Raw genomic sequence first — 7,686 nt, 5'->3', positions numbered from 1 at the left:
TGTAGCTTAAGAAAAAATCTTTCAAACCAAAAAATACAATATGAATAAATTGTAAATATATATTGACCAAACCGTAATTAATGAAGACAAATAACCTACGTGGAAAATATTGAATAAAAAAACATCCAATGAAGAAAGATGATGAAAGATGATACATGAACTATGATGCTACATAATCAGAATAAGTCCATACATGTAATTAAATAAGTGTCAAGCCATAACATGAAAAGTCCAATGCACTTAGAGGTAGGTGCAAGTGAATCGCTTCACCGAAGGAGCAAAAATAACTGGTGTCTAGACAGTCAATGGAGTGACACCTCTGTGTGTGCTGGCCTTTCACCTTACTGCCGTAAGGTTACAGCATGTATAGCAATCCTGCACTGTGGAGTCTTATGTTTCCCGCTACTTCCAGGGATCCTTCTGATGTGAACTCAGCTGGTGATTTCATATAGTTGAAGGACAGATATCCTATCGGTGGTGGTACAGCGGGCTCTCCAGATGTATCCTCAATAATAGTGGTACTGTATGTATAAGAAAGAAAAGATCCAAATAGTGTAATACTTTTAAAAATTTATTAGGGTAAAAACAGCTTTAACCACTTGCCGACCGCCGCAAGTACATATACTGCGGTGGTCAGCCCCTCCTGGGCAAAGCGACGTACCGGTACGTCACTTGCCCACGAGACTCTAGGGGGCGAGCACGCACCACCGAAGGCGCGCTCCCACCCCCGCTCGTTCCCTGACATCCCCGCTCGAGTGACTGGCGGCTCCGATGTCCGCCGGCCACTCGGGATCTCCCGCTGGAGAGGGAGAAAGGCAGGCGGCTGATGTAAACACAGCAATCTGTCATTCTCCCTGGTGTAACTACAGAGACTATACGATCCTGCTATATAGGATCATATGTCTCTGTGGTTACATCACAAGCCACGCCCCTTGACAGTTAGAATCACGCCCCTAGGGACACACTTAACCCCTTGATCACTAATAAAGTTAACCCCTTCCCTGCCAGTGTCATTTTTACAGTAACAGTGCATATGTATAGCACTGATTACTGTAGTAATGTCACTGGTACCCCCAAAAGTGTCAAAAATGTCAGTCAGGGGTCCGATCTGTCCGCTGCAATGTCGCAGTCCCGCAAAAAAATCACAGATTGCCGCCATTACTAGTTTAAAAAAAAACAATAAAAATGACATAAATCTTTCCTGTAGTTAGTAAACGCAATAACTTTTGCGCAAACCAATCAAAATCCGCTTATTGCGATTTTTTTTACCAAAAATATGTAGCAGAAAACAAATTGGCCTAAAATTTTAAAAATTTTTGATTTTTACATTTTTTTTTGAGAATTTCATATAAAAGAAATGTGAAAAATATAATTTTTTCAAAATTGTAGTTCTTTTTTTTGTTTATAGCGCAAAAAATAAAAATCGCACAGGTGATCAAATACCACCAAAATAAAGCTCTGTTTGTGGGAAAAAAAGACGTCAATTTCATTTGGGTACAGCGTCGCACGACCGTGCAATTGTCCGTTAAAGTCACGCAGTGCCGAATCGCAAAATAGGCCCTGGTCTTTGAGCAGCCAAATCCTCCGGGGCTTAAGTGGTTAAGAACACTCACTTAAGCAATGGTGGTGTAGGCTTATCATCCACGAGCAGCTCGCTCGTCATCCACCGACACTTTCGGTTTGCCTATCACTCAGTCCTGCGCGTAGCATCACGCCCACATGACTTCATCAGCTCCCACATATTTCTTGGCTCAACTGGATTTCTATCAGTTGATTAGAACCCCTATGCTTCCTTTATGTACTTCCTTTAGTTGTTTACTGCAGTATAGACAGAGCCACTAAGAGGAGATAGAGTTCAATGACAAATTGAGGTAGATATCAATTCACCCCTTCCTACAAGTAAAAAACACATATCAATCCCCCCATACCCCATTGGCTCCAATAACAGGTAATCCAGACTTTACCCCGGTTCTCAACTCCCACAACTTTACTTGGTGGACTAACAAAGGCTTTATTTGTATTGCTAAGTGTTGTGATAATAGGTGGATCATGCCTAGAACTGTATTGAGAGAAAAATACCACCTCCCTGCAATCTGTGTCTGACCTCTCAACCTCTACCTCGATGGAGTGTCTGTGTATGTCGTATGTTAAGCACATGGGACATATTTCGAAAATTTACAGTATCCTGACCTCCTCCTCAACAAAATTATTTTATATGCAGAAATGGGAACAGGATCTCAATATAACCCATGAAATTGATGACTGGTTTCAGACGGCCCAACGTGCTTCCAGATCCTACATAAATACGGCATTGATAGAGGCAAATTATAAGGTTTTAATGCAATGGTATATGGTCCCAGTGAGAATTGCGACATATGTTGAGGGGGCCACCTCTGCGTGTTTGCGGGGATGTGGTATGCAGGGTACGGTACTACATACGTGATGGTCATGCCCAAAGGTGAAGCGATTTTGGATTCGGGTCTATAATTTAATTTATTCACTTACGCAAGTCAATTTATCATAATCTCCAGAGCAAGCCCTACTAGGACACGCCTCTGATGGAGAGCCAAACCGAGCTAGAAAACTTATAGCTTTTATCTTTACAGCAGCTAGGCTGGCAATTGCCAGATCATGGAGGTCACCAACTATCCTGTTTGATCTAGTGAAATACAAATTAACATGGATCATGGTCAATAAGCGCCTCTCGCTGACGCTCTTGGACAAAAGAGCCCAGTTTGACAAGATATGGGAACCCTGCATCACCTAACTGTCTGATCCATTGTAGACTGATCTTTATGTTGGCTCTAATAACAAAAATGTACAGAGAGCACTCATCTCCCCCTGGCATCCTTTCTTTTTCTTCTACTATCCCTTTCAGGTAACTTTTCTTTTCATACTGTTTTCTCCCTTGCCCTTCTTTCTCTTCTCATTGTATTGATAATGTTATGGTTGGAGGGGATGTTAAACCCCTCCAAAATTTTCACTGCGGTGCCCCCTCCCTTCTTCTGGACCATGTTTGGTTCTCTTGGTTTGGCGGGAGGAAGGAGGTCCGTGCCATTCCGGGGGCGCCTGGGCGACAACTTACAGATAGATCGCCGGGTGCATCTGGCACCTGAATATATACAACCATATGAATGGCAACTATGGTATCTATGTGTGAACGTGGAATGACCTGCTTGTTCCTTTCACCACGCTTACTTGTCATGCTACTTTGGAAGTTTATTTTATCAGTACATTATGCCTTGTTTATTTGTTCTTGTTTAAAACTTAAAACCCAATAAAAATCATTGAAAACGAAAAACACATATCAAACAAATCTACTTTAAGAAAGTCCTAAACATTGTTTAGGCGTCGTCCCTAGGTTTCCTGGTGTGCGGGCAGACGCACCCTGTGAAAGTTGATTGATATTACCAATAGGAGGGCTTTTCCTTATAAGAGGCCATTGTTGTTATTTAAGAAAGACAACAAGACCAGTTTCCCACAATCGTAAAACCTTTTTTTGATATTTTTTTCCTGGAAGCACCAAGGTAGACCCTTCCACAGTGTAGCATTTTATAATACTGTTTCCTCTAGCAGAAGACTGTAAAAAAAGAGGGCTTCTCCACCTGCCACCTGCAGTGTATCCACATTTTTCTTGGCTCAGCTGGACTACATCTATTCTGGTGGAAGATGTTCTTTCTTTTAAAGACAAAAAACTGGAGTCCCTCTCCTACACAATGTATGGGATGTATAGCAGGCCCCATATTACAGATGGTTTTTGTCTCAACCTTAATCACAGTGAAGATTTAAGGGCTGGTTTGCTAAACAAGCCTCCAAAAAGGCTTTGTTGCAACTTCTCTTCATAGGTGACCATCTGTTTAGAGTGTCTCTGGACAAGATTATCAAGAATATCTATGTGGGTAAGAGCATGAACCTACCCCAGGCATGCAGGAACAAGCAACCCGAAGAATGACTCACCCTCAATAGCTTTCAGCCTAACCATCCCTTTGTTCCCCAAGGTCTGCGACAGCTTCTCGGTTTGCCAGCTCTACCTCATCCAGAGTTTTCAAAAGGCCTTGACAAGCAAAACAGTCCAAATGCTTTTTCCTGGTGCCTCCATGGCAGCATACTAGTGATAGAGCCCCGCCTCTACTCCTCCCTCAGGACTAGTGAGTAGCATAAAAGAAAGGTTCAGCCCCCTGTCCCATCATTCTCCTTTTTTTCCTCATACCTTCCTGACTGGTGAAGAATAAGCAGTATGTCCATACCTCTGCCTCCAGGCAGCTTTCCGCCGGGTTCAGCCTCTCCTGTGCGCAGTCCCGGTTCTTGGGTCGCTCAAAGCACTAATAAGGCCGGGAACCCCCTTCTGTGGATCTTTGGGGTACAATTTGCAGTGTTTCCTCATAGGAATGCATACTGCCACTGTCTCTTTAAAAAATCTTTAAATGTTTGGCTTTGCAGGATTTTGCACAAGGACCGTCTTTTTTTTTTTTTTTTGGATTCCCCTTTAGGTTTTCCAGTACTTGTTTGGTTGTTTGTGTGTTTGTGTTCGTTTTCATTTTTGTCTTCCCCTTTTCTTTCCCTCTTTTTCTTTCCCTTCTTGCCTTTGTCTTACCTTGTCAGCCTGTCCATTTTAAGTTTTCTGTGAAGACATCCGATCCTGTGTAGATGGCTCCCAGTCCTGGGATTCCCCCTGCAGCGCCATGCAGATCGAGGCCGCCCCTTACTCCACAGAGTCTCGGCGTCTCTGCGGACCGCCTCGCAGGGCGGGGAGTAGGGCCGTGCACGAGGAACGCTCTGCGCATGCGCAGTGCGGTTGAGGCTCGGGCGGCCATCTTGGTTGTGGGAACCAGGTGTAATTTTGCCCTGAGTTCCCACAGAAGCTAAGGGGAGGGGTTTGGTGCTCTCTTAGGCTGCTCTGCCTATTAAAGGGCCATTCCACCTGCTGTCCACCTGAAAGACAGCCTCTTTCCCTGCTCCTACCGACTTGTTAAAGCCCTTGGTAGGTAGCACTTTGTAATACTTTTTTTTTTTTTTTCCTCCCTCCGCCCTCATTCCCATTTATTCAGTTTTTATTTGTCTTCAATAAAACTTTTTTTTTTTTTTTTTTTTATTCCTTCTTTTCTTCTCCCTTTTTCTATTTTCCTTCTTGCGTTTTCCTCTCACAGCCGGTCCTTCTGCAACGCCCTACGATGAGCCACTCATCACGTAACCAAGATCCTCACAATAGGTATGGGACCATCTTTCTGTAAGTATTGAAGAAAGAAGGAAAAGAGTGCTTGTATGGACTAACAAGTGTCCTTTGTTCCAGCCCAACACACTCCAAAAGATCCGGGAAGTCTTCGAGGCACCGCGACCATGACAGTCCAGATCGCAGATCAAGATCTTCCCACTATAGATCCTCAGAAAGATCTAGGTCAAGATACCGTCACTCTCCCTCTCCGCCATCACATTCATCAAGGAAGAAGTGCTGGTCTTGTGGCGCGGTACCCTTACCTAGAAAACTAGTTTGCCAGGACTGTTTTCGGGACTACGCAGCCAACCGGGAGTTGGAAAACCAACAAGTGGTGGATCTGCTAAAGCAGACAATGAAGGATTCCCTTTCGGAGTTGACATCTCTAGTACCCGCTCAGGCGGCTCCCTCTGCAGCTCAAGTTCCGGACAGGGATGATAGCGCTCCAGGCCCCTCGGGGCTAAACCCTTCACGCGCTGCGGCTCCATTACTGGGAGAGGCGTCTTCAGGTCACCCTTCGGAAGAATCCACAGAGGAGTCGGACCCGTCAGGCTTTAACTATGCCTTAATCCCACCTTTTATTCAGGCAGTAAAAACAGCAATTGCCTGGGAGGATCCTGAAGAACCCACTCCTAAGTCGAAAACGTATTTTCCCTTCCTTAAGAGGAAACAAGTATTCTTTCCTCTTATGGGCGAGATAAGAGAAATTATCGAAGAGGAATGGAAGAAGACGGATAAAAAGTTTTCATTGGGCCGTCTTAATAAACTCTACCCTCTAGCCGAGGCTGAAGCGCAATCATTGAATTCCATGCCGGTGGTGGATGCTGCAGTCATACGACTCGCCAAAAACGTGACACTACCTATGGAAGATGCAGCTTCCTTCAAAGATCCGCTAGATCGGAAAATAGATCTGGACCTAAAAAGGAGCTACCTGGCCTCGGGCGCAGCTTGTAAACCGGCTATTGCCCTTACATCTGTCTCCAATGCCATCAGGGCATGGACGGAAAATGTCGAGACAGCGCTACGCCAAAATGTCCCTAGAGAAGACATTGTCAAGGCACTGGAGGAACTGAAAATATCGGCCGATTTCATCGGAGAGGCCGCTATTGATACCATACGCTGTTCCGCACAATCAATGCTCCACACAGTAATGGCCAAAAGGGCCCTCTGGCTAAAACCATGGACAGCTGACCTTGCGTCCAAACAGAGTTGGTGCAAGATTCTGTTCGACGGCAAATCCCTCTTCGGAGAAAAGATGGACAAGGCAATTTCCAGGGTAACTGGAGGCAAGTCTGGTCTCCTGCCCCAAGACAGGAAAGTCAAAAGGACAAGAGTCTATTCGTCTAGATTCCGGCCCTCAAATTCCAGGGATTATAGGCAAGCCAGACAGAACAGGGATAACAGAAGACCCTGGAGAGGCACCCAGGCCTCTTTTTTGAACACACGCAAAACCAAGGCTTTCACCACTCCCCAGGAGGCAACGAAGCCTTTTTGACGCCAGAAGATCGCAATCCCTCCCAGTCGGAGCCAGGCTACAGGCCTTTTTCCCAATTTGGGCTTCGCGTTGTCAGGACCCCTGGGTTCTGTCAACAATCCATCTGGGTCACCGGTGGGTGTTTGCTCATCCTCCTCCTCATGCATCGTTTCAGGAGTCAAGAATACCAGCCTCGCCATCAAAAGCATTGGCACTATCCCAATTCCTGACAGATCTTCAGCTTCAAGGTGCAGCCATACCGGTTCCATTGGCGGAGCGTTACACCAGTTTCTATTCTCCACTCTTCTTAGTGCAAAAAAGGACGGGAGGTTGGAGACCGGTGATAGACCTCAAGAGGCTCAACCGATATATAGAGCTCGAGAGCTTCAAAATGGAATCCTTGCAAACTATAATCCAGGTCATTCAACCAGGAGATTGGTTGATATCTCTCGATCTACAAGATGCTTACCTGCACATCCCAATCTTCCCAACTTATCAGAGATTTCTGAGGTTCGCCGTGGGCGAGATACACCTTCAGTTCAAGGCCCTTCCATTCGGGCTCTGCACGTCTCTGCGAGTGTTCACCAAGACCTTGATAACTGTCCTAGCCCCCCTCAGGGAGAGAGGGTTGAGAGTGTACCACTATCTGGACGACATTCTCCTGTTGGCAAGCAATCCAGATCAACTCAGATCCCACAGGGAAATTCTCCTTCAGACTTTGCAGGAGTTCGGCTGGCTCATAAATTTTCAAAAAAGCAACTTGTCCCCGACACAACAGATGGTTTACCTGGGAGCCATGTTCAACACCCAAGTGGGGACAGTGTCCTTACCCAGCCAGAAGATGGATATTATCATACGGAGGATGTTCACTGTAATTCGGAGTACTCATCTGACGGCCTCTCAGTGTCTGAGTCTAGTCGGCACAATGTCCTCTTGTATTCCCATGGTGCCATGGTCACACTGGCACCTGAGGTTCTTCCAAACAGGTTTTCTGTCACAA

Source organism: Pelophylax lessonae (assembly GCF_965119305.1).
Source record: "Pelophylax lessonae genome assembly, chromosome: 10".
NCBI classification, from domain to species: domain Eukaryota; kingdom Metazoa; phylum Chordata; class Amphibia; order Anura; family Ranidae; genus Pelophylax; species Pelophylax lessonae.
This window is presented reverse-complemented; position numbering follows the sequence as displayed.